Below are 23,653 nucleotides of genomic sequence, written 5' to 3'. Positions count from 1 at the left end.
CATATACACTTGCTCTGCAAACACAAACGGTGACTGACCTTCATGCGGGAACCCCCTCACCCGGTATGGGGCGCTCTGCCAAGGATTCTAATCCGTCTGCATCTGCAAGAAAGTGATGACAAAAGTCAAAGGGCTGCACGAGAACTTAACAGCTCCAGCCATCTTGTGTCAATCTAGGAATATCATCTAGAGGCCAAACTACACCCTACATTACAGATTTAAAGGCCTTGGGCCTTGTTCTAATACACCTAGAGGCCAGGCTATGCAGCAGGGCAGAGCAGCTGTGGGCCAAACCCATGCAGGCACTCGTGACACAGGAGATGACAAACAAGAGGATGCCAAGAGGAGAGAGAACTCTCGGCGGAAAGCACGACTGCAAGCACATCGAAGGGCTAAGGCAAAAGACCTGTGACACAAGACACCCAAAAGACACGGCGTACACAATAGACAAGCGACGCAACACGCACTGGGACTGCTCTGCCCTGCGCACCTCAGCATTGTGATCAAACGTGAGAGTTTTCCATTATGCGGGCTAAGGCGCCCCTTCTTGGGTATCCCCATCTCCAAAGCTGACTCAAAACTCCCTCCCAGAGAGCCCCGACCCGACACGCCGCTTTCATTCCCTCCGTGGGTCATATCCCTCAACTTATCTCTCGGACGTCTGGGGATGTGAATCTTCCTGGGGAGCAAAAGAAGGCCGCCTCCCGCCGTCCCAGAAGCTCCTGCCATTGCCAGGCTGTTGTCTCTCAGTCAGCTACAATAAAGAAAACCGAACATCAGTACACGAGCTTAGTGGCACACCGGCCAAAACCCAACAATTCCACTACTCACTGTCTCCTAAAAAGGCCAGGGTCCTCGGGCCGCACGCTTCAGCCAAGCTCCGAGGCCAACGCCATCATCACAGGGTATACCTGGGTTGAGTGGAGACGAGCTGATGTGGCATGACTGAAACTTGAGTAGGCCCTCGCTCCTCCTCCCTCCCTCCCTCCATCCCCTCCTCCCTCCCCGACTTGCCGCAACTCCTCGGCCGTTGCCAAAGGCCACCCGGACAGTACCTTCACATGGAAAAGGTAAAGGCTTCGTCGCAGAGTCCCACGATACTTGCAGAGTACTCACGAGGGCGGTGAGACACATCCGGCGGCCGGTCGGTGAGGGGTTTTGGTGTACTACAAGTGGACCGCCTGAAACACACAAATGACAATGGATGCTTAGAGCTGTACCAGAACTTGGCACCCAAGGAATAACAAGTGGTTCTTACCACCAGTGACTTCTTACCTCGTTCACTTGACCTTGACTGCTGAGATCTGGCTTTATCTCCTCCTAAGAACAAGGACAAAGAACAATGCTGTAACACAGCCACCATATACACTTGCTCTGCAAACACAAACGGTGACCGACCTTCATGTGGGAACCTCCTCACCCGGTATGGGGCGCTCTGCCACGGATTCTAATCCGTCTGCATCTGCAAGAAAGTGATGACAAAAGTCAAAGGGCCGCACGAGAACTTAACAGCTCCAGCCATCTTGTGTCAATCTCGGAATATCATCTAGAGGCCAGACTACACCCTACATTACAGATTTAAAGGCCTTGGGCCTTGTTCTATTACACCTATATGCCAGGGTATGCAACAGGGCAGAGCAGCTCTGGGCCAAACCCACGCAGGCACCCGTGACACAGGAGATGACAAACAAGGGGATGCAACAAAGAGAGAAAACTCTGGGCTAGATGATCACAAGGACCGAGCAAATGAGGAATGAGATGACCTAGGCGAGACCGACGGGGAGCCAAGGAGGCTGCACGAACCCTGGCAGAAGAGGATGATAACAGAAGGACTTATTCCAAGAACTGCAAAGACGGATGCCCGAGAATTGGACGGGCGGAATCCTCTAGCTATCTTCGCATTCTTACAAGTCCTCATCCCCTATAATGGATCGTTGCAGTGCACAGCTGTCGATGCAGCTCAGAACAAGACCTGAAAAGACACCCGACTCAATGTCGCTGAAGAGAGACGTGATGCTGATGCACCTCCAAGCTCACGAGTCAAAGGATCAATGGTATCAGCACCGCACTGAGGAACACCAAGAACAGAGACGCTAAGAATAAGGCCCAGCGTTTGCAATAAGCATCTCAAAGGGCTAAGGCAAAAGACCTGCGACACAAGATGCACAAAAGACAGAGAACGCACAATAGACTAGTGACATGTACCGGGACCGCTCTGCCCTGCGCACCTCGGCACCGTGATCAAATCCAAGACTTTTGCTTTATGGGGCCTAAGGGGCCCCTTCTTGGGTATCCCCGCCTCCAAATCTGACTCAAAAATACCTCCCGGTGAGTCCCAACTCGACACCCCGCTTTCACCCCCTCTGTGGGTCGCAGGCCTCGACTTATCTCCTGGATGTCTGAGGATATCAGTCTGCCTCGGGTGCAAAAGAAGGCCACCTCGCCAAGCGGAAACCTCATGTCTTCATCGGGCTGGTTATCTCTTGGTCAGCTACAATAAACAAAGAAAACCGAACAAACATCAGTGCATGACCTTAGTGGCACCTCCGCCAAAACCCGTCAGTTCTGCCACTCACCGTCTCCTAAGAAGGCCGCAGTCGTCGGGCCGCACGCTTTGGCCAACCTCCGAGGCCAACGCCATCGCCATCATCGCAGGGTATACCTGGGTTAAGAGGAGACAAGGTGATGCGGCATCGCCAAAACTTGAGGGGGCCCTCGCTCCTCCCTCCCTCCGCAACTCACTGCAAGTCCTCGGCCGTTGCCAAAGGCTTCCCGGATGGTACCTTCACATGGAAAAGCTAAAGGCTTCGTCGCAGAGTCCCTTAATACCTCTGTGGGTCGCAGGCCTCGACTTATCTCCTGGATGTCAGGGGATGTCAATCTGCCTAGGGTGTAAAAGAAGGCCGCCTCACCATGCAGGCAGCTTGTGCCTTCACCGGGCTGGTTATCTCTTGGTCAGCTATAACAAACAAAAGCAAAAAACATCAGTGCATGAACTTAGTGGCACCTCAGCCAAAACCCGTCAATTCTGCCCCTCACCGTCTCCTAACAGGAGATGACAAACAAGAGGATGCCAAGAGGAGAGAGAACTCTCGGCAGAAAGCATGACTGCAAGCACATCGAAGGGCTAAGGTAAAAGACCTGTGACACAAGATGCCCAAAAGACACAATATACAATAGACAAGTGACCCAACATGCACTGGGACCGCTCTGCCCTGTGCACCTCAGCATTGTGATCAAATGTGAGACTTTCCCATTATGCGGGCTCTAAGGGGCCCCTTCTTGGGTATCCCCATCTCCAAAGCTGACTCAAAAATCCCTCCCAGAGAGCCCCAACTCGATACTCCGCTTTCATCCCATTGACTTATCTCTTAGACATCTGGGGATGTGAATCCACCTGGAACGCAAAAGAAGACCGCCTCACCATCCTGGAAGCTCCTGCCCTCGCCAGGCTGTTTGCTCTTAGATGGCTACATTAAAGAAAACCAAACATCAGTACAGGAACTTTGTCGCACATTGGCCAAACCCCAACAATTCTGCAACTCACCATTTCCTAAGAAAGCCAGTGTCCTCGGGTCGCATGCTTTGGCCAAGCTTGGAGGCCGACGCTGTCATCACAGGGTATACCTGGGTTAAGAGGAGACGAGGTGATGCGGCACTGCTAAAACCTGAGTGGACCCTCGCTCCTCCTCCCTCCCTCCCTCCCCGACTTGCCGCAACTCCTCGGCCGCTGCCAAAGGCTACCCGGTGGTACCTTCGAATGGAAAATATAATGACTTCAGTGTAATACTTCCAGAGGGCTCACGAGGGCGGCAAACCGGGTCCGTCGGCTGGTTGGCGAGGGGTTTCAGCGTAATACAAGGGGACCACCTGAAACACACAAATGACAATGGATGCTTAGAGCTGTACCAGAACTTGGCACCCAAGGAATAACAACTTTTTCTTTCCACCGGTCACCGCTTACCGTGCTCACTTCACCTTGACTGCTACTATCTGGCTTTACCTCCTAAAAATAAAGACACAGAACACTGCTGTAACACAGCCACCATTTACATGTGCCATACAAAGACAAACTGTGACTAACTTCCCTGCAGGAACCTCCTCACCCCGTATAGGGCGCCCTGCCATGGATTTAACCCTTCTGCATCTGCAAGAAAGTGATGACGAAAGCCACAGTGCTGCATGAGAACTTAACAGCTCCAGCCATCCTGTGTCAATCACAGAATGCCATCTAGAGGTCAAACTACACCCTACATTACAAATTTCATGTCCCGGGGCCCTGTCCTATTACACTTATAGGCCAGGCTATGCAGCAGGGCAGAGCAGCTCCAGGCTAAACCCATGCAGGCACCCGTGATACAGCAAATAAACAAGGGGACGTGACGAGGAGAGAAAACTCTCAGCAAGAAGAACAACCGCAAGCACATCGAAGGGCTAAGGCAGATGACACAAGATGCCCAAAGGACGGAGAACGCACAATAGACAAGTAACATGACATGCACCATGATTCCTCTGCTCTGCACATTTTAGCATTGTGAACAAAAGTGAGACTGTCCCTTTATGGGGACTAAGGGGCCCCTTCTTGGGTATCCCCGTCTCCAAAGCCGACTCAAAAATCCCTCCTGGCGAGTCCCGACCCAAGACCCCGCTTTCATCCCCTCTGTGGGTCTTAGCCCTCGACTTACCTCTCTGAAGCCCAGGCTGCGAATCCTCCTCGGGCGCAAAAGAAGGCCTCCTCGCCGGCCGGGAACCTCCTGTCGTCATCGGGCTGTTGTCTCTTGGGCGGCTGCGATAGAAAAAAAACCCAAACTTTAAGGCCTGAACTTAGTGGCACGTGGGCCAAAAGCCTACGGTTCCTGTACTCACCATCTCCTAAGATGGCAGGGGTTCTCAGGCCACACGCTTTGGCCATGCTTCGAGGCCGACGCTGCCGTCGCAGGGGTCACCTGAGTTAAGAGGAGACAAGGTGATGTGCCATTGCAGAAACTTGAATGGACCCTTGCTACACCCTCCCTCCCCTCCCTGACTCACCCCACCTCCTCGGCCATTGCCAAAGGCAACACAGAGAGCACCTTCAAATGGAAAAGGTAACGGCTTCTTCTCAGAGTCCAGTGATACTTGGGGATGGCTCACAAGGAGAGCGAGCCGGGTATGTCAGCTGGTCGGTGAGGGGGTTTGGCATAATACAAATGGACCGCCTAAAACGCACAAATTGACATTGGATGTTAAGAGCTGCACCGGAACTTGGCACCCAAGCAATAACAACATTTTCTTTCCACCCGTCACTGCTTACCTCACTCACTTGACATTGACTGCTGCTATCTGGCTTTACCTCCTAAAAATAAAACCAGACAACTAGGCTGTAACATAGCCACCATTTACACTTGCCCTGCCAAAACAAACAGTGAGTCACCTTCCTGCAGGAAGCCCCTCTCCCGGTGTGGGGTGCTCTGCCACAGAGTTAATCCATCTGCATCTGAAAGAAAGTGATGACAAAAGTCAGAGTCCTGCACGATAACTTAGCAGCTCCAGCCACCTTGTGTCAATCTAACAATACAATCTAGAGTCCAACTACAGCCTACATTACAAATTTCAAGTCCCCAGGCCTTGTCCTATCACACCTATACTCCAGACTATGCAGCAGGGCAGAGCAGCTCCGGGCCAAACCCACGTAGGCCCCAGCAACAACAGGAGATGACAAACAAGGGGGAGCAACAAGGAGAGAAAATTCACTGCAAGAAGAATGACCACAAAGGCACCTCAAAGGGCTAAGGAAAATGATGTGCAATGTGAAATGCCCAAAAGACACAGAAGACACGATAGACGAGTAAGGCAACACACACTGGACTGCTCTGCCGTACGCGCCTCAGCATTGTGATCAAAAATGAGACTTTCCCATTATGTGGCCTAAGGGGCCCTTTCTTGGACAGCCCCATCTCAAGAGCTAATTCAAAAATCCCTCTGGGCGACTCCTGACCAGGCACCCCGCTCTCATCCCCTCCGTGGGGCATAGCCCTCGACTTATCTCTCAGATGTCCGGGCATGCAAATCTGCATCAGGTGTGAGAGAAGGCCGCCTCACCATCTGGGAAGTTCCAGCCATCGCTGGGCCATTGTCTCTTAGTCGGCTACCATAAAGAGAACCAAACATTAAGGGGTGAACGTAGTGGCATGTCGGCCAAAACCCAACAATTTCTCTACTCACCGTCTACTAAGAGGGCCGGGCTCCTCGGGGCCCCACGCTTCGGCCATGCTCCAAGACTAACGCCGTCATCGCGGCGCATACCTAAGATAAGAGGAGACAAGGCACTGTGGCACCGCTGAAACTTTAACAGACCTTGGCTCCTCTTCCCTCCCTCCCTCACTCACCGCACCTCCTCAGCCGTTGCCTTCACATGGAAAAGGTCAAGGCTTCATCGCAGAGTCCCGTGATACTTGCGGAGGGCTCACAAGGACGGCAAGCGCGGTACGTCGGCCAGTAGGCGAGGGGGTACAGTGTAATACAAGTGGACCGCCTGAAACACACAAATGACAATGGATGTTAAGAGCTGCACCAGAACCTGGCACCCGAGCAATAACAACTTTTTCTTTCTGCCGGTCACCGCTTACCTCACTCACTTGACCTTGACTGCTGAGATGTGGCTTTACCTCCTAAAAATGAAGACAGAGAACTAGGCTGTAACACAGCCACCATTTACCCTTGCCCTACAAACACAAACGGTGACTGACCTTCCCATGGGAACCCCCTCAGCCGGTGTGGGGCGCTCTGCCATGGATTTAATCCATCGGCATCTGCAAGAAAGTGATGACAAAAGTCAAAGTGCTGCAGGAGAACTTAACAGCTCCGACAATCCTGTGTCAATCTAGGAATGCCATCTAGAGGCCAAACTACACTCTACACTACAAATTTCAAGTCCCCGGGCCTTGTCCTATTACATCCATACACCAGGCTGTGCAGCAGGGCAGAGCAGCTCCGGGACAAACCAGAGCAGGCACCCGTGACACAGGAGATGACAAACAAGGGGATGCAACAAAGAGAGAAAACTCTGGGCTAGATGATCACAAGGACCAAGAGAATGAGGAATGAGATGACCTAGGCAAGACCGGCGGTGAGCCGACAAGGCTCCAAGAACCCTGGCAGAAGAGGACGCTAACAGAAAGACTTAATCCAAGAACCGCAAAGATGGATGCCCGAGAATTGTACGGGCGGAATCCTCTAGCTGTCTTCGCATTCTTACAAGTCCTCATCCCCTATAATGGATCGTTGTGGTGCACAGCTGTCGATGCAGCTCAGAACAAGACCTGAAAAGACACCCGACTCAACGTTGCTAAAGAGACGCGATTCTGATGAAGTTCCAAGCTCAAGAGTCAAAGGATCGATGGTATCAGCACCACACTGAGGAACACCAAGAGCAGAGATGCTAAGAATAACGCCCAGCCTTTGCAATGAGCAGCTCAGAGGGCTAAGACAAAAGACCTGTGACACGAGATGCCCAAAAGACAGAGAACACACAATAGACAAGTGACATGCACCAGGACTGCTCTGCCCTGCACACCTGGGCATTGTGATCAAAATTAAGATTTTCCCTTTATGTTGGCCTAAGGGTCCCCTTCTTGGGTATCCCTACCTCCAAACCTGACTCAAAAATCCCTCCTGGCGAGTCCCAACTCGACACTCTGCTGTCACCCCATCTGTGGGTCACAAGCCTTGACTTATCTCTCAGACGTCTGCCTCGGGCACAAAAGAAGGCCGCCTCGCCATCCGAGAAGCTCCTGCTGTCACCGGGCTGTTCTCTCTTAGTCAGCTACAACAAAGAAAACCGAACAAACATCAGTGTATGAACTTAGTGGCACCTCAGCCAAAACCCGACAATTCCGCCGCTCACCGTCTCCTAATAGGGCCAGGGTCCTCGGGCCGCACGCTTTGGCCACTCTCCGATACTGACACTGTCGTTGCAAGGTATACCTTGATTAGGAGGAGACAAGGTGATGCGGCATTGCTGAGACTTGAGCAGACCCTCACTCCTCCTCCTCCTCCCTGACTCGATGCAACTCCTCAGCCGTTGCCAAAGGCTGCTCAGAAAGACCCTTCGAACGGAAAAAGTGAAGGCTCGGTCGAATAGTCCCATAATATTTTCAGAGGGCTCACAAGGGTGGCGAGCCAGGTCTGGCAGCAAGGAGGCTCGGAGAATACAAGCAGACCACCTAAAACACACAAATGACAACGGATGCTTAGAGCTGTACCAGAACTTGACACCCAAGGAATGACAACTTTTTCTTTCCACCACTCACCGCTTACCTTGCTCAACTCACTTTGACTGCTGCTATCCAGCTTAACCTCCTAAAAACAAAGAACAATGCTATAAACATAGCCACCATTTACACTCGCCCTGCAAACACAAACAGCAACTCACCTTCCTGCGGGAACCCCCTCACCCGGTGCAGGGGGCTCTGCCACAGATTTAATCTGTCTGCATCTGAAAGAAAGCGATGACAAAAGTCAAAGCGGTGCACAGGAACTTAACAGCTACAGCCATCCTGTGTCAATCTAGGAATACCATCTAGAGGCCAAACTACACCCTACATTACAAATTTCAAGTCCCCAGACCTTGTCCTATTACACCTATATGCCAGACGGCGCAGCAGGGCAGAGCACCTCCTGAGAAAACCCACACAGGCACCCGTGACACAGCAGATGACAAACGCGGGGAAGCGACGAGGAGAGAAAACTCTCGGCGAGAAGAATGACCGCAGGCACATCGAAGGGCTAAGGCAGAAGACACGAGACACCCAGTAGAGACAGAACACGCAGGAGACAAGCTACACAACGTGCACTGGGACCGCTCTGCCTGGCACGCCTCAGCGCTGTGATCAAAGGGGAGACTTTCCCTTTAGGGGGCCTAAAGGGGCCCCTTCTTAGACATCCTCATCTCTGAAGCTGACTCAATATTCCCTTGCGGCGAGCCCCGACCCGACACCCCGCTTGCATCCCCTCAACTTATCTCTCGGACATCCAGGGATGCGAATGCTCCTCGGGTGCAAAAGAAGGCCGCTCACCGTCCGGGAAGCTCCTGCCGTCGCCGGGCTGTTGTCTCTTAGTCAGCTACGATTAAAAAAAACCTGTCAAGGCCTGAACTTAGCAGCACGTGGCCCACTACAATTCTTGTACTCACCATCTCCTAAGATGGCAGGGGACCTCACGCTGCACGCTTCGGCCGCGCTCCGAGGCTGATGTCACCGTCGCAGGCTATACCTGAGGTAAGAGGAGACAGGCCACGTGGCATTGCTGAAACCTGAGTGGACCCTCGCTCCTCCCTCCCTCCCCAACTCGCCGCAACTCCTCGGCCATTGCCAAAGGCTACCCGGACTGCACCCTCACCTGGAAAAGGTCAGGGCTTCATCGCAGAGCTTTGCGATACTTGCGGAGGGGTCACGAGGGCGGCGAGCCGGGTCCGTCGGCCGTTCTGCGAGGGGGTTCGGCGTAATGCAAGTGGACCGCCTAAAACGCACAAATGACAATAGATGCTAAGAGCTGCGCCAGAACCTGGCACCCAAGCAAGAACAACTTTTTCTTTCCACCGGCCACTGCTTACCTCGCTCACTCGACACTGACTGCTAAGATCCGGCTTTACCACCTAAAAACAAAGACAGAGAACAATGCTAGAACATAGCCACCCGTTTACACTCGCCCCGCAAACACAAACGGTGACTCACCTTCCTGTGGGAACCCCCTCACCTGGTATGGAGCGCTCCGCCACAGATATAATCGATCTGCGTCTGAAAGAAAGTTAATGATAAAAGTCAAAGAGCTGCATGAGAACTTAATGGCTACAGACACCTTATGTCAATCTAGGAATACCATCTAGATGGCAACTACAGCCTACATAACAAATTTCAAGTCCCCGGGCTTTGCCCTATCGCACCTATAACGCCAGACTATGCGGCAGGGCAGAGCAGCTCCGGGCCAAACCCACGCTGGCCCCTGTGACACGGGACATGACGAACACGGGGGTGCAACACAGAGAGAAACTCCCAGTGAGAAGAACGGCCGCCAGCACCTCGAAGGGCAAAGGAAAAAGACACACGACACAAGAAGCCCAAAAGACGCAGAACACACGATAGACGAGCGACACGACACGCACCGGGACTGTTCTGTCCTACGCGCCTCAGCATTGTGATCAAAAACGAGACTTTCCCATTATGTGGCCTAAAGGGGCCCTTTCTTGGACAGCCCCGTCTCCAGAGCTAATTCAAAAATCCATCCCGGGGAGTCCTGACTCGGCACATCGCTCTCATCCCCTCTGTGAGGCGTAGCCCTCCACTTATCTCTCAGAGGTCCGGGAATGCAAATCTGCATCCGGTGTGAAAGAAGGCCACCTCACCATCTGGGAAGTTCCAGCCGTTGCCAGGCCATTGTCTCTTAGATGGCTACAAGAAAGAAAACCAAACGTCAAGGCGTGAACTTAGTGGCACACCGGCCAAAACCCAACAATTCTTGTACTCACCGTCTCTTAAGATGGCCAGGGCCCTCGGGCCACATGCTCCAGCTGCACTCCGAGTCTGACGCCACCATCACAGGGCATACCTGAGATAAGAGGAGACAAGGCCATGTGGCATTGCTGAAACTTGAGGGGACCCTTGCTCCTCCTCCCCCCCTCCCCGACTTGCTGCAAATCATCAGCCATTGCCAAATGCAACATGGAGGGCACCTTCAAATGGAAAAGGTCAAGGCTCCGTCACAGAGTCCCATGATACTTCCAACGGGCTCACGATGGCGGTGAGCCGGGTCCATCAGCCGCTAGGCAAGGCGATTTGGCATAAAAAAGTGGACTACCTTAAACATACAAACAACGGATGCTTAGAGCTGCACCGCAATGTGGCAACCATGCAATAACAACTGGTTCTGTCCACCAGACACTGCTCACCTCACTCATTTGACATTGATCGGTGATACCTGGCTTTACTTCCTAAAAATTAAGACAAAGAACAATCTGGTAACATAGCCACTGTTTACACCTCCCCTGAAAAGCTGAATGACAATGGACCTTCCCAGGGGAGACAGGGCAAAACAAAACGGAAAGGCATGTACCGACATAGGGTCCGAAAGCATCGCGTTGCCGGATTAGTTTCCATCTGAAACCGCTTGACCGTGACCTCTTTCCACAAGGGCCGCTGTCATATTGGACCAGTGGTTGGAATGCTTCAGACCACCTGTAAAACACAAAAAAACAAAGGATGCTTATAGTTTTATCACTAACACATTAAAACTCCGGTAACATCCGGCTCTGTGCTGGAATCAATACTCATCTCAGTCACCAATACTCATCTGGCTCATGGTGCCCCCGGTACCAGCACCTGGCCGTACCAAGCGCTTCGCATCTTCTAATGAAACAAAGAGCCAAACAATGGGGTAAGCATTGAAGAAAGTCAGGCTGGAGCTTGGGCTTCAGGTGCCAACCCACCTCATTGCTGTGCTCCTCTGGCCTCCTCCATTTGTGTCTGGTTTACATCCTATCCCTCTGCAAAAAAAATTATTTGTCAAAGTCACTCAGACACACAGGGAAAGCTTAGCCTTCCCCAAGTTCTCATTTCTCCAATCAAACCATCTAGGAGCCGTAAACAGCGTGCATTAAAACAAAGGACTAGAAAACTGCGAGACACCGCAATACCTCTCCCATACCTCCAACAAACCTTGCATGAACTGGCTGCGATTGCTCCGTCTGAGGTGTGGCTTAGGTGGCCAAACAAAGCAAAAAGTTCCCCGTAAAGTCTTCTTTCTACTCCACCTACCCCCCCAGTCTACTCCACAGGGCAGAGCAGTTTCAGGCTAAACACAAACTCAAACGACACATTATGCTACAAACAGTGTAACACTAGGATGATAAAAAAAGCTCTCGGGAAGAAGAATAATGGCAAGGACCGAGACAACGCCAAAGAGATGACTGATGGTATGGCGATGGTGGAGGCTCTAAGGAGCAGAAGAAAAAAACTGTAACAGTGACCTGTGAGAAGGACTGTCGGTCACGACGATCAAGATGGCTGCGAGACAATGCTACATTCAGAACGTTCCCCATATCCTTACAGTCTGACAAGCCCCAGGACACGACATCTCACGGCTGCAAAGGATGGATGGCAATAGAGCCAGGAACAAGGCCTCAAAAGGCACCCAACTCGACGCTTCTGAGATGCGATTCCAAGATGTGATTCCAAGATTTGGCCGAGCCCGCCGGTAAAAGAACAAATTATATCGGCATCATGCCGAGAAGTACAAATATTCAAGAACCTAGAGATGGCAGCCAATGCTTGTGATAAGGCCCTCAAGGGGAAAAGGCAAAGATATCTGATCCAAGGGATCCCAAAAGCATGTTAGACAGCACAAGACTGACAGGAACTGCTCTGCATGTCCTATGGTTGCAATCAAAAGTAGAGCTGCTCTCTTTAGCTGTCCAAAGAAGCCCCTTAAAGGACATTCCCTTTCCCCTCTGCTAATTTTTAAATCTCTCCCAGGAATTTCTAACCCGCTGCTCTGCTGGCATCCCATCCCCAGGTTGTGGCCCCCAACTTATCTTTCAAATGATCCGCGATGTGCATCTGCATTGGATGCGAAATAAATCTGCCTCGGCCATCTCGGAAGGCCCCGCAATTGCTGGTTAGCCTCTTGGATAAAAAAGAGCCAAAATCAATAGACGAGTTTAGGAGCACATGGGCCAAATCCCAACAAGTCAGCCGCTCGCTCGCTCCTAAGTGCACCTAGGTCCTCAAGTCTCTGGCTTTAGCCCATGTCAAGGCTGTGGCTGTTATTATGATGGGCACCTGCATTAGCGAGAGACAAAGTTACGAGGCATTTCTGTGAGTGCAGTGGATGCGTTTGTGGGCCGTAAGACGCACGTAAATGCACCTGCTGCACGTGTAGAAAAGCTTTACTGGGCCCCAAATGGACACTGTTTCCTACTGTGCTGCCTTCAAAACCTCCCCACGGTAACCCCTAGTCCAATACCCTGCACACCCCTCCCTCTCCCAGTCACAATCCTTGACTTACCTATTAGAAGCCTCGATCTCAGTCATCATCTTTGACATGGGGCAAATCCCTTTTGGGACACAATGCATTTGCTGAAAAAAATTGAAGTATCCCACTCAACGCAATCTGGAATTGCGGGAAGTTACACAACTCCTAAAAAAAAATACAAGAACAAAAACAGAAATCGCAAAAGCACCTTATCACCCCTGAATGCACAACCAAAAATTGTGAACTTATATACTCTCTGTGTTCAATGCTATCTTCTTCACAGTGCCTTCAAGGTCTCTGATGCTTTAGACACCAAAAGCACCTACTGAAAACAAGCTAAGATAAGCTGAAAGATCCCTTTCATTGAAATAAGAGAAAAGCTCTTGTCACAGTCACTCCCAGGGAGAGAATGAAGCCCTTTGCCAAAGGCTGGGGTTGATATAGCTCTGGCCGGGCCCACCTCTCAATCCCACAATGCCCGGGAAAAGGGAGAAGGCAAATACCGCAAGGTATAAAAGCCCTTGGAGGAGCAGTGGTCATTTGGCTCCTCTGACTTAAATTCGAGATGAGTAAAGGGCTCAATAGAGAAGAAAACTCTTCAGGGAAATGATGACACTTTCTTTTCTGCTTCAACAACATCAAGCAAAAGGGCAGAAAACCGGTAAGAAATAAAACATTGTGTTTTGGCAGCACAGCTAGATAACTTGAATAATTTGTTCCTAACTTGGATAAATATTCCCTAGTGATTAATAAGTAGTATTCCACATGTGACTAAGTAAGGTAGAGAAGAATAGTAATTGTATGAATGATGTAACTCTCATTGGGATCTCTAATTAGGGCTATATACATTAAAAATAAAAACAAGAAAAATTAATACACTCCCAGGTGGCATTAGGGTTACATCTGTGCCAGACTCGCTCCCATATGACATTCGGTACCAGGGCTCAGGTAGGAGCACCCTGAAATGCAGGTTTAAATCCTTAAAATACTCAAAAAGGGAGAGCTTCCTTCAATTGAACTCCTTACAATGAGGGAATGGGGGGTAGTTACCTCCACTGAAACTGATACAGTGGCAAATAAATGGCTTCTCCCCTTCAATTTAATCCCCTAAACTATTGGGAAAAGAGGGGTTTCCTCACTTTAAATCTCTCCAGTGATGGAAAAAGGGGGATTTTTCCTCAATTCAAACCTTTAGAAAGGAGGGACAACTGGGCTTCCCCCTCAATTTAAACCTTAGGACAATGAAAAGGGGGAAGCTACCCTTAATTCAAACGCATAAAAGAGCATTGTAAAGGTTTTCCCCTTCCATTTAAACTGGAAAATAATGGACAGTGAGGATTCCCTGTCAATTTATACCCCGATAGCATGGAAAATGCAGGGTTTCTTTCAAATGAGACCATTAAAATGACAGGGGAAGCGGATTCCCCCACAATTTTAACACAGACAATTATGGAAAAGGAAGCTGATTATCTCAATTTAAGCCCCTTTTCTCCTAATAACTCCTCTCTTTTCTGGGGGCACTGGGGAGGGACTGGGGGCTCTGGAGAGAGGCTGATGAGATGAAAGGGACCTCACAGGCTCCCCTGCCTGCTCAAGTGCCGCCCCTTGGCAAAAAGGTTTTTCCCTGGGCATCTTCTCGAAGCGATGTTCTGTACCCAGGTGCATCCGGCCAACTTCCCAGCTCCTGCCGGATGCTGTGACCATTGTTCCCAGAGGGGCTCTCGAGATGCCTCCGTTGGCCCCTCTCGACTGGCAGCTCCCTGCATAGGTGTGCCCGGGGAACCCTCTGAAAGCAGCCTGTGGCAGGAGCCACCCCCTCCTCATTCTCACTGGTCGCACCTGGGGCTGCTGCATCTTGGAGTGCAGGGATGAGGCAGAGAATGGTCCTGCCGGTTGTTCCCTCCCCTACGCGGGCCATCGTCCACCCCCGAAACACCGGGGTGCCGGGCTTTCCTTTCTGTGGAAAAGGACTGGCCTTCTCATCTGGGTGCCCGTGGCCAAAACTGGGATCCTGCCTTCAAAATTCCGTATGTCCTAGACTGGTAACTACCAAGGAAATTCCCCACAGATCACAAGCAATTACCAGTAATTTTTCTTCCATAATCATTACTGACTTGCGTTTCTGTTGAAGTGTTTGACGCACCCCTTGAGGGGTCGGGGGTTTGGCCGGGTTGTTTATGGCTGATCCTGGCAGGCACACCCATCACCAGTCCACCCTGAATTTCAGTGAAACATTGATATTGTTTATAAATACTCCCTCTGCCTGCTACTTGATCTTTCCTTGTGCATCTGCAGGGAGCAGATTGACTCCATCCTTTGATCCCAACTGCAGCTCTCCGGCCCAAATGCCGGTCCTCACGGACACGATCTAAGCAGAAAACTACTGTGAGTGTTTGCTTTTGAAGTAAAAGTCTTATTGCATCTGGCTGTGCAATTAAAATAAATACCTGTGTTGATGGTCACTGTAAGAAAGCTTTTCAGAGGATAAAATATCCATTTTGGTAGCACGGATCCCATTTTGACAATGTTGCATTCTTGTGGGTTTGGGAATCCTGCCTGTATAAGACATCTGAAAATTGGTATTTTGCAATTTGATATCTTGAAACAGAGTCATTTTGATATTTTGGAACTTGAGATTCTGCTATTATGAAATGGAAAAAAATTGGTATTTTGGAACCTGGTAGTTTGCAATTTTGAAACAGGGTAACTGTGGTCTTTTGGAATTTGGTAATCTGGTATTTTAAAACTGAGATTTTGAAACCTGGTTTTCTGGTATTTTGAAATTTGGGTTTCTCTTATTTTGAAACAATGTTATTCTAGTATTTTTGAACCTAGTTTTTGGTAGGCTGTTTTTTTAGTATTTTTTAAGATTAGCTTTCAGTATTTTTGTAATCCCAGGGTTTGGGTTTTTTGTAATCTGTGCTTGGCGGGGACCTGGGACATCCTGAGTCTCTTGGCTTCATTTGCTGTCTTCCACTACAATTAACCTGGCATGGAAACTGTTAAATAGCAGACTAAATGATGAGACACCTCCTGAAACAAATAAATTGCAGTTAAATGTCTCTTCCTACACTAACACCTGGCCCAGTTTAAATCCATACTTAGCCCTTAATCGGGGGGATGGGGAAGCAGAGGTTAAATGATTTGCTAAGAAGTTGTTTGTTAAAAGCAATGCATACAACTTGCTCAACACTTGTTGTGCCTACCAAAGCAAGATGAGAAGATAGAAGACTATTGATAAAGGGAAGGAATCTTGACCAAAGATCCTGTTTTTAACCTAAAACTAACTCAAATCAGTCTTGAAGTTTAGACTTGGGCCAGGGACATAAAGAGCATGCACATGGAAGCAAGGTGAAAAGTTCAGGATGAGGAAGACCCTTTACTTCATCTGAGGAAGACTCTTATTTCATTCCGGAGACCCCTGCCCACAACCACCAGACAACACTGCGCAAGCGCAACGCAGACATAAATGACTTTTGGGCTCATTGTAATACAAGGCGAGGCTAGGCAACGAATAGGTATAGGCATATTGGGAAACTTAATGAATATGGAACTTGTAACCCGATATATACCAAGCTGAATGCAGCTGTCGGCATGCATGACTTTGGAGGAACTATTCCCCCATGTGTTCCAGCGCTGGAATAAACATACATAATAAAAAATACTTTACTACTTACTCCAGTAGTGGAATCTTTTCTGCATATCAGCCTGACTCTTCCTCTCCTCCCATTTCCCACCACTCTGCTCAAGGCTTTCCACACTCACTCTTTTCCTCCCTCAGTGGCATCACAGCGGAACACAGCAAGGTTTTGGCTGGCACTTCAGCTCTCCAAGTTGATCTTATCAAGAACTCTTCTGCTTTTCACTGCACCAGCCACAACAACACGTGCTCACTAAAATAAATGCTTTCCACAATGAACTGAAGGTACAAGGGAACAAGTGCTGCACAGCAATATTTTTCAGCCTGAGGACAAAGAAATACTTTCTAAGGTTTGGATCCTGTTCCAGTGCACCGGAACCAAATCAATCTGCTTCCACTCTGAAAACATCAGCAACACCAAACTGAGCTGCCAGCATGAAGCACCTCACTGTTCTTACCCTGCCTGTGCCTCACACCCTGCTTTGTCGTGTCCTGCTCTACCACGCTACAGACTGCCGGGAGCAAGATTCATCCTTGAGAATAGTCACACTGATATCCTTGAACATTCCAACCTCAATGCCAATATTGTAGGAACCTCCTGCATTCCATTCCCTAGTACAGCAACAAGAAAAAGTCCTCACCCACCCTGCATCTTCAAAAAATAGTGTACAAGGTTTAAATAAGCCTTGTGGTTTGAGGGGGACCATCTGCCCAAAAAGCCCAACTCTGCATCCAGATGAAATGAACACCACTGTTATAAACATACTATAATACTGGCTTCTCGCAAGTATAAAAGTAGGTATTATATAATGTTAGAAATGCTTTTTGCTGTGTGGATGTGGTTTTCTCTCTTTTTAGCAAGAATGTTAGCAAGTGTGACCAAGTAAGATAACCTCCAAGCGAACAGAGGATGAGGCCCGAGAAGCTGCTAATCAACACTTTGTCCAGGGAACAAAAGGGCCCAAAGGCTACTCCGCCCGAAGAACGGGCGGCCAGGAGAGCCCGAGAGCTGCTATCACCGCTCTGCCCGGAGAGACGAAGAGGCCCAAAGCTGCAATCAGCCCTGACTGTCTAGAGAATTAAGAGATCCACCCTACCATCGACTCTTACCTAGCGAGCCCAACCCCAAGAATCAAAAGAAATAAAACCACAAGGCAGAAGAGTAGCATGCTCTAAAAAGGCAGAACCAAGGAGTGGCCATGCAGAACAGCTCCGGGAAAAGTTTGAATATTAATCGAGAACAGACAGTAAAAATAGTATAAAAAGGACTCACCTCGAGCATCAGGTGTGCTCTTGGCAGAGCACCAAGGCACCAGGGGTTGCAAAGTGGGAGCTACCCCCCCCCCCCCCCATATGCTGGGTTGAGGAAAACTCCTAGAGCACCCAGGGTCTAAAGTTACCCCAAGAGAATTTGGGGTTGGATGCTAGCAGTGCTAGGTTGAGGGAAATCCAAGAACACCCAGAATCCTAAGGATTATATCATACCCATGCGTGGATACTAACAAGTGACTTGAAAGAGGTACCTTATTATTCTATTGTGAGTAAGAATAGGTGAGTGAACAAATATTAAAAAAGAGTGAATGTGTGAATGAAAAACTGTGTAATTAGAAGTTAACTTGGTTTTTGGGGAAGGTGGGCTATAATAAATTTTTTTTTGTTTTTTGTACTGTGAAAGGGTGGGTAGTATTTTACAGCAGTGAAGATTGGTGTTTTAAAAGAATGAATTAGTATTTCAAAGGGGGGGATAAATTGGTATTTTAATTAAGTTAGAATAGAGAACCCCTGGAAAAATGGGACAACAACCTAGTAAATTAAGTTCAAATTATAAAAGGGTGCCAGAGGATATACCCCAAGACAGTCCCCTCGGGGTCAAACTCGCAAACTGGGAAACTGATCCTTCTACAAAAGGAAAAGATAAAGTAAAAATGATTCAATTCTGCATGAAAGAGTGGGTCAAAAAGGAAATCAGATATGATCATGTGTACTGGCCAAAATATGGGTCTGATGAGGCATGGATTTGCCAGGCTCTAAATTTTCTTGGGGAAAAGGGACTAAGGGCATCAAAAAGGAAATTACAGTTTGTGGAATCAGAAGTAAAATATCTCAGCCACCTGATAAGCAAAGGTAGCCAAAAACTAAGTCCTGAAAGAATTACAGGGATTTTATCCCTCCCTCCTCCCTCTTCAAAGAAGGAGGTTAAAAGACTGCTGGGGCTACTGAGATATTGCAGACTATGGATTAAAGGATATACACAAGCAGTAAAATTTCTACATGAAAAATTAACAGGGGGAGACAATACACAATGGACCAAAAATGATGATGATAAATTAGAAAAACTGCAGTTGAAACTAGCCTCGATACCAGCCCTAAGCTTACCCTCACTAGAAAAACCCTTTCATTTATATGTGAATGCAGAAAATGGAGTAGCTCATGGTGTATTAGTCCAGGAATGGGGAGGAGTGAGAAGACCAATAGCTTATTTATCTAAATTATTGGACCCAATAAGCCGTGGCTGGCTGGTATGCATTCAAGCCATAGCAGCTACTGCTATTTTGGTGGAGGAAAGCCGTAAGCTCACCTTTGGAAGTAAACTGATTGTATACACACCCCATGCAGTCCGAAATGTGCTAAATCAAAAAGCTGAAAAATGGTTAACAGACTCCAGGATATTAAAATATGAAGCAATTCTGATTGACAGTAATGATCTAACTATAGAAACAAGCAAAAGCCTTAATCCGGCCCAATTCCTGTATGGGGAACCAAAAGATAACTTGGCACATGATAGCTTAGAAATTATTCAATACCAAACAAAAGTTTGGGAAGATCTAGCAGAACAAGCCCTCTTAGAAGGGGAAAGAATATATGTGGACGGTTCATCCAGATGCTTGCAAGGAAAAAGAATGTCAGGATACGCCTTAGTCGATGGGATAAATATGCAGACCATTGAAAAAGGAAAACTACCTTCAAATTGGTCGGCGCAATCTTGTGAATTATACGCTCTAGAGAGAGCGCTGGAGCATTTAGCACACAAAAAGGGGACCATCTATACTGATTCAAAGTATGCCTTTGGGGTAATACATACCTTTGGAAAGATCAGGGAAGAAAGGGGTTTACTAAATTCAAAGGGGAAGGAACTGATACATGAAGGCCTGATTTCAGAAGTTCTGGAGGCATTAAAATTGCCTGAAGAAATAGCCATAGTGCATATCAAAGGACACCAAAAAGGGATGACCCCAGAAATAAGAGGGAATAATCTAGCAGACCAAGAAGGCAAAGATGCAGCAGAAAATGGGACTAAATGAATTATGTTAATCCTGACCCCAGAAAGGGGAGAATTGGAAATCCCCAAATTTAGTAAAGAAGAAAAGGAATTATTTAAGATAGGGGGAGAACAAGATCAGTCTGGAAAATGGAAACTCCCTGATGGAAGACAGTTACTTAATAAGCCACTCACTAAGAGAATATTAGAAGATATGCATCAAAAAACTCATTGGGGTACTCAAGCTTTGTGTGATCATTTTCTGAGAAATTATGGGTGTATTAGAATCTTTGGGGTAGCAAAACAAATAACTGGGAACTGTATAACTTGCCAAAGAGTGAATAGGAAAATAATGAGAAAAACAACATTAAGAGGCCGTGAGTTAGCTCTGCGACCATTCCAAAGTATCCAAGTAGAGTTCACTGAACTTCCTCAAGTACAGAGATGGAAGTTCCTGTTAGTAATAGTAAACCATCTAACTCATTGGGTAGAAGCAGTTCCTGCTACTAGAGCTACAGCTAACATAGTATGCAAAACCCTTCTGGAACAAATTATTCCCAGATATGGAATGGTTAATAAAATAGACTCAGATCAAGGAACACATTTTACATCCAAAGTCTTACAACAAATAACTCAAGCCTTGGGGATAAAATGGGAATTACATACCCCCTGGCACCCACAAAGTTCAGGCCGAGTAGAAAGAATGAACCAGACTTTGAAAAAAACTTTAACAAAATTAATGATTGAAACTCAAATGTCGTGGGTAAAGTGCTTACCTTTGGCTCTGTTGAGAGTCCGAACACAGCCCAGGTCAGACCTGGGAGTAACTCCTTATGAGATGATGTTCAGATTACCTTTCCTTACCACTCAACATGAAACAGCCTCTTATGAAGTAGGAGAAGTAAGTGACAGAAAATATGTCACCACAATTGCCAGAACACTTGAAAATTTGCAGCTGAAAGGAATGATCCCTCAAACCACAACTTTGGAGTTCAAAATTCATAATATCCATCCAGGGGAATGGGTACTAGTAAAAATATGGAAAGAACAACCTTTGACTCCACAATGGGAGGGTCCTTTTCAGGTACTGCTGATGACTGAGGCCGCAATCCGGACCAAGGAACGAGGGTGGATCCATGCCAGCAGAATCAAAGGACCTGTAAAAGAACCTGAAGAATGGACTGCAATATCCAAACCAAGTGATACCAAATTGATTCTTAAACGGAGGCCAGGTGGCAATGAACTAGAACAAATCTAAATAATCCAAAGGATATGCAAAGAATCACACCTAACTGAGAAGTAAAAGCCAAATTTATATCAGTAGTTTCAAGTGCCCCCTGGAGAAATTCTGGGACATCTTGGAGAAGAATATTCTCACTTCAAACAGGAAGGGTTGGGACTGTATCAAACAGGGAACTCTCATGTTCTGATTCTAGCCTGTGATTTGTGTTAAGAAGGGGGAGAATCACAACTTCCATCAATGCCACATCATATACTCTGTTTGAATCATTCTAACACAGGGCATGCCAGCCAGGTCAAATGTAAGTAATTAACCTAGAGGGAAATTGGCAAGGGTGTCAAGCACAAAATCGACCCCCTACCCAGACAAAATCATAAGCAACAAAAGCAACAACTTTGCTCTGCAGATAGGAATTACTAGTGCCTGTTGAATGGGAAATACCTAAGATATAATAAGATACTACAGTTAAAAAAAAAAAAAAAAAAAAAAAAGGTGCCAAAAGAAACTTGCCTAAAAGCTACAAAGGAAGTGACAAGGAAATAGAGGGCAAGACCGGGTTGGCCACTGTACTTGCCACCAAGATGATCCAATACACCTGCTATGGGTTGCAACCTCATAGGCAAGGGAGGTGGGAGGATAAGCCATGCCGGACCTCTGTTATTCCTTCTTTTGTCACTTATCCTGGTCCCTTTCGGGACACCGGCAAGACCATGTTACAAATGCTACCGAAAGCTCTACATGGAAAGACATATTACTCATACCCATATCAACAGTCACTGTTATGACTCATCCAAATTAGGTATTTGCATGCATAAAGGAGAAAAATATTAGATTACAGAAAATTTGGGAACAAGTGGAAACAGACTAAGAAGTAATTGTCCAAAAGGAGAAAAATGGATTTGCTTCACAGGTGCCACCAGGGGAATAGTCCAAGATTTGGTAAAAGAACAAGTGGTAAGTAAAAATACAAAGCCAGCACAGCAACCTCGCCCTATATTCACCTCACATCAGGACCTGTATGCAAAGCTTAAACAACAGTTAAAAGAGAAAAAAACCCCAAGGTTAGGAAAAAATCTCTTTGTGGAATTGGGGGAGAGGATAAGTAAAGAACTTAACATAACCAACTGTTGGGTCTCTGGAGGAGCTTTAATGACAGAAGAATGGCCATGGAAAGGTAGCAGTGCAGGCCCAGTAGAACTCCTTAAATGGAACCAGACAAATATAAGAGGGGGGAACCGACCTGAGGGGTGGATTTTAAGTTCAACAGTGATAAGGGAAGAATGCCTCTGGCGAACTGGGAAAAACTTTCTTAATGAAGTAAAAAACACTCCCTGTAAAAGGTATAAAGTGAGTAACAAAACCTCAACATAGTGGGTCCCAGGAAAACCAACTTGGTATTGGGCTCAGAAAAAAAGAAAAGACTGTGTATATGATAATGAAATTGGACTCTTTCAGTGTAATAACACAAGGAAAAATCCTTATTTTGGAATCCCAGAAATATCCAAATTTTGGGAGAATATAAATCAACAAGAAATTAATTATTGGAAAGCACCAGATGGCTTATTTCGGATATGTGGGGAAAGGGCATACCCGAGACTCCCTTCACACTGGAAAGGGAGTTGTACACTAGGAATCATTCAACCAGGGTTTTTCCTTTTACCAGAACCAGAGGGAGATCAATTAGAAATAGCTGTCTATGAAGACTTCAAAAGAAATAAAAGATTTGATTGGAGGATTCCAAAAACGGAAAGATGAGGAATGGCCCCCTGAACAAATATTAGAAACACATGGGCCAGCTACCTGGGCACAAGATAGAAATTGGGGATATCGAACCCCAATTTACATGCTGAATCGTATCATCAGACTCCAAGCTCTTGTAGAAATCATAACCAATGAAACAGCCGGGGCTATGGAATTAATAGTCAGCCAGCAACGCCAAACTAGAGCTGCAATATATCAAAATAGGCTGGCTTTAGACTATTTACTGGCTGAAGAAGGGGGTGTATGCGGGAAGTTCAATACATCGGATTGTTGTTTAAAAGTCGATGACAATGAGGATGCCATTCTAGATATCGCCAACAATATCAGAAAAATAGCCCATGTACCAGTCCAAAAATGGGAATCAATGACGACTGCTAACTGGTGGGATGGCATATCAGGGAAAGAAAGGTGGAAGAAGCTAGGCTTCTTCCTCTTATGTGCTACAGCTAGTCTAATATTTCTCCCTTGCTTGATCCCCTGCTTTATTCAGCTAATCACAAGCGTAGTTCAAGGCATGCAAGTTGTGGCAATGCCTACAGACCCAAAGTTGGCTATGTCTGGAACAGCACAAAAAATTATAGTATTAAAAAGACAAAGTGATATAAAAGACCCTCTCAAAGAAGCCAAATTGATCTGTGAAAAGAACAAACGGACATTAGAAGCCAAGAAAAAAGAATTATTGCTCAAGCCAAATGATTTATAAAATAGAAAAAGGGGGGATTGTTATAAACATATAATATTGGCTTCT

At 47.4% G+C, this 23,653-nt stretch overlaps 2 long non-coding RNA genes across 2 annotated transcripts; both read right to left on the bottom strand.

Moving 5' to 3' along the window:
• Positions 1-897: 897 nt before the first annotated feature.
• LOC125327433 lies at positions 898-1,309 on the bottom strand. The gene is made up of 3 exons (XR_007204248.1): positions 1,276-1,309; positions 1,056-1,181; positions 898-911 (listed from the first exon to the last, which is right to left on the bottom strand). It is a non-coding gene; the product is annotated as an uncharacterized LOC125327433 (long non-coding RNA).
• Positions 1,310-9,029: 7,720 nt separating this feature from the next.
• Positions 9,030-9,778, bottom strand: LOC125327431. The gene is made up of 5 exons (XR_007204246.1): positions 9,736-9,778; positions 9,593-9,634; positions 9,379-9,498; positions 9,173-9,252; positions 9,030-9,102 (listed from the first exon to the last, which is right to left on the bottom strand). It is a non-coding gene; the product is annotated as an uncharacterized LOC125327431 (long non-coding RNA).
• Between the last annotated feature and the right edge of the window lie 13,875 nt (positions 9,779-23,653).

Source organism: Corvus hawaiiensis, chromosome 6 (assembly GCF_020740725.1).
Source record: "Corvus hawaiiensis isolate bCorHaw1 chromosome 6, bCorHaw1.pri.cur, whole genome shotgun sequence".
In the NCBI taxonomy this organism is placed as follows: domain Eukaryota; kingdom Metazoa; phylum Chordata; class Aves; order Passeriformes; family Corvidae; genus Corvus; species Corvus hawaiiensis.
Note: the sequence above shows the minus strand (reverse complement) of the source record. Positions and strands in the feature narration are given on the sequence as shown.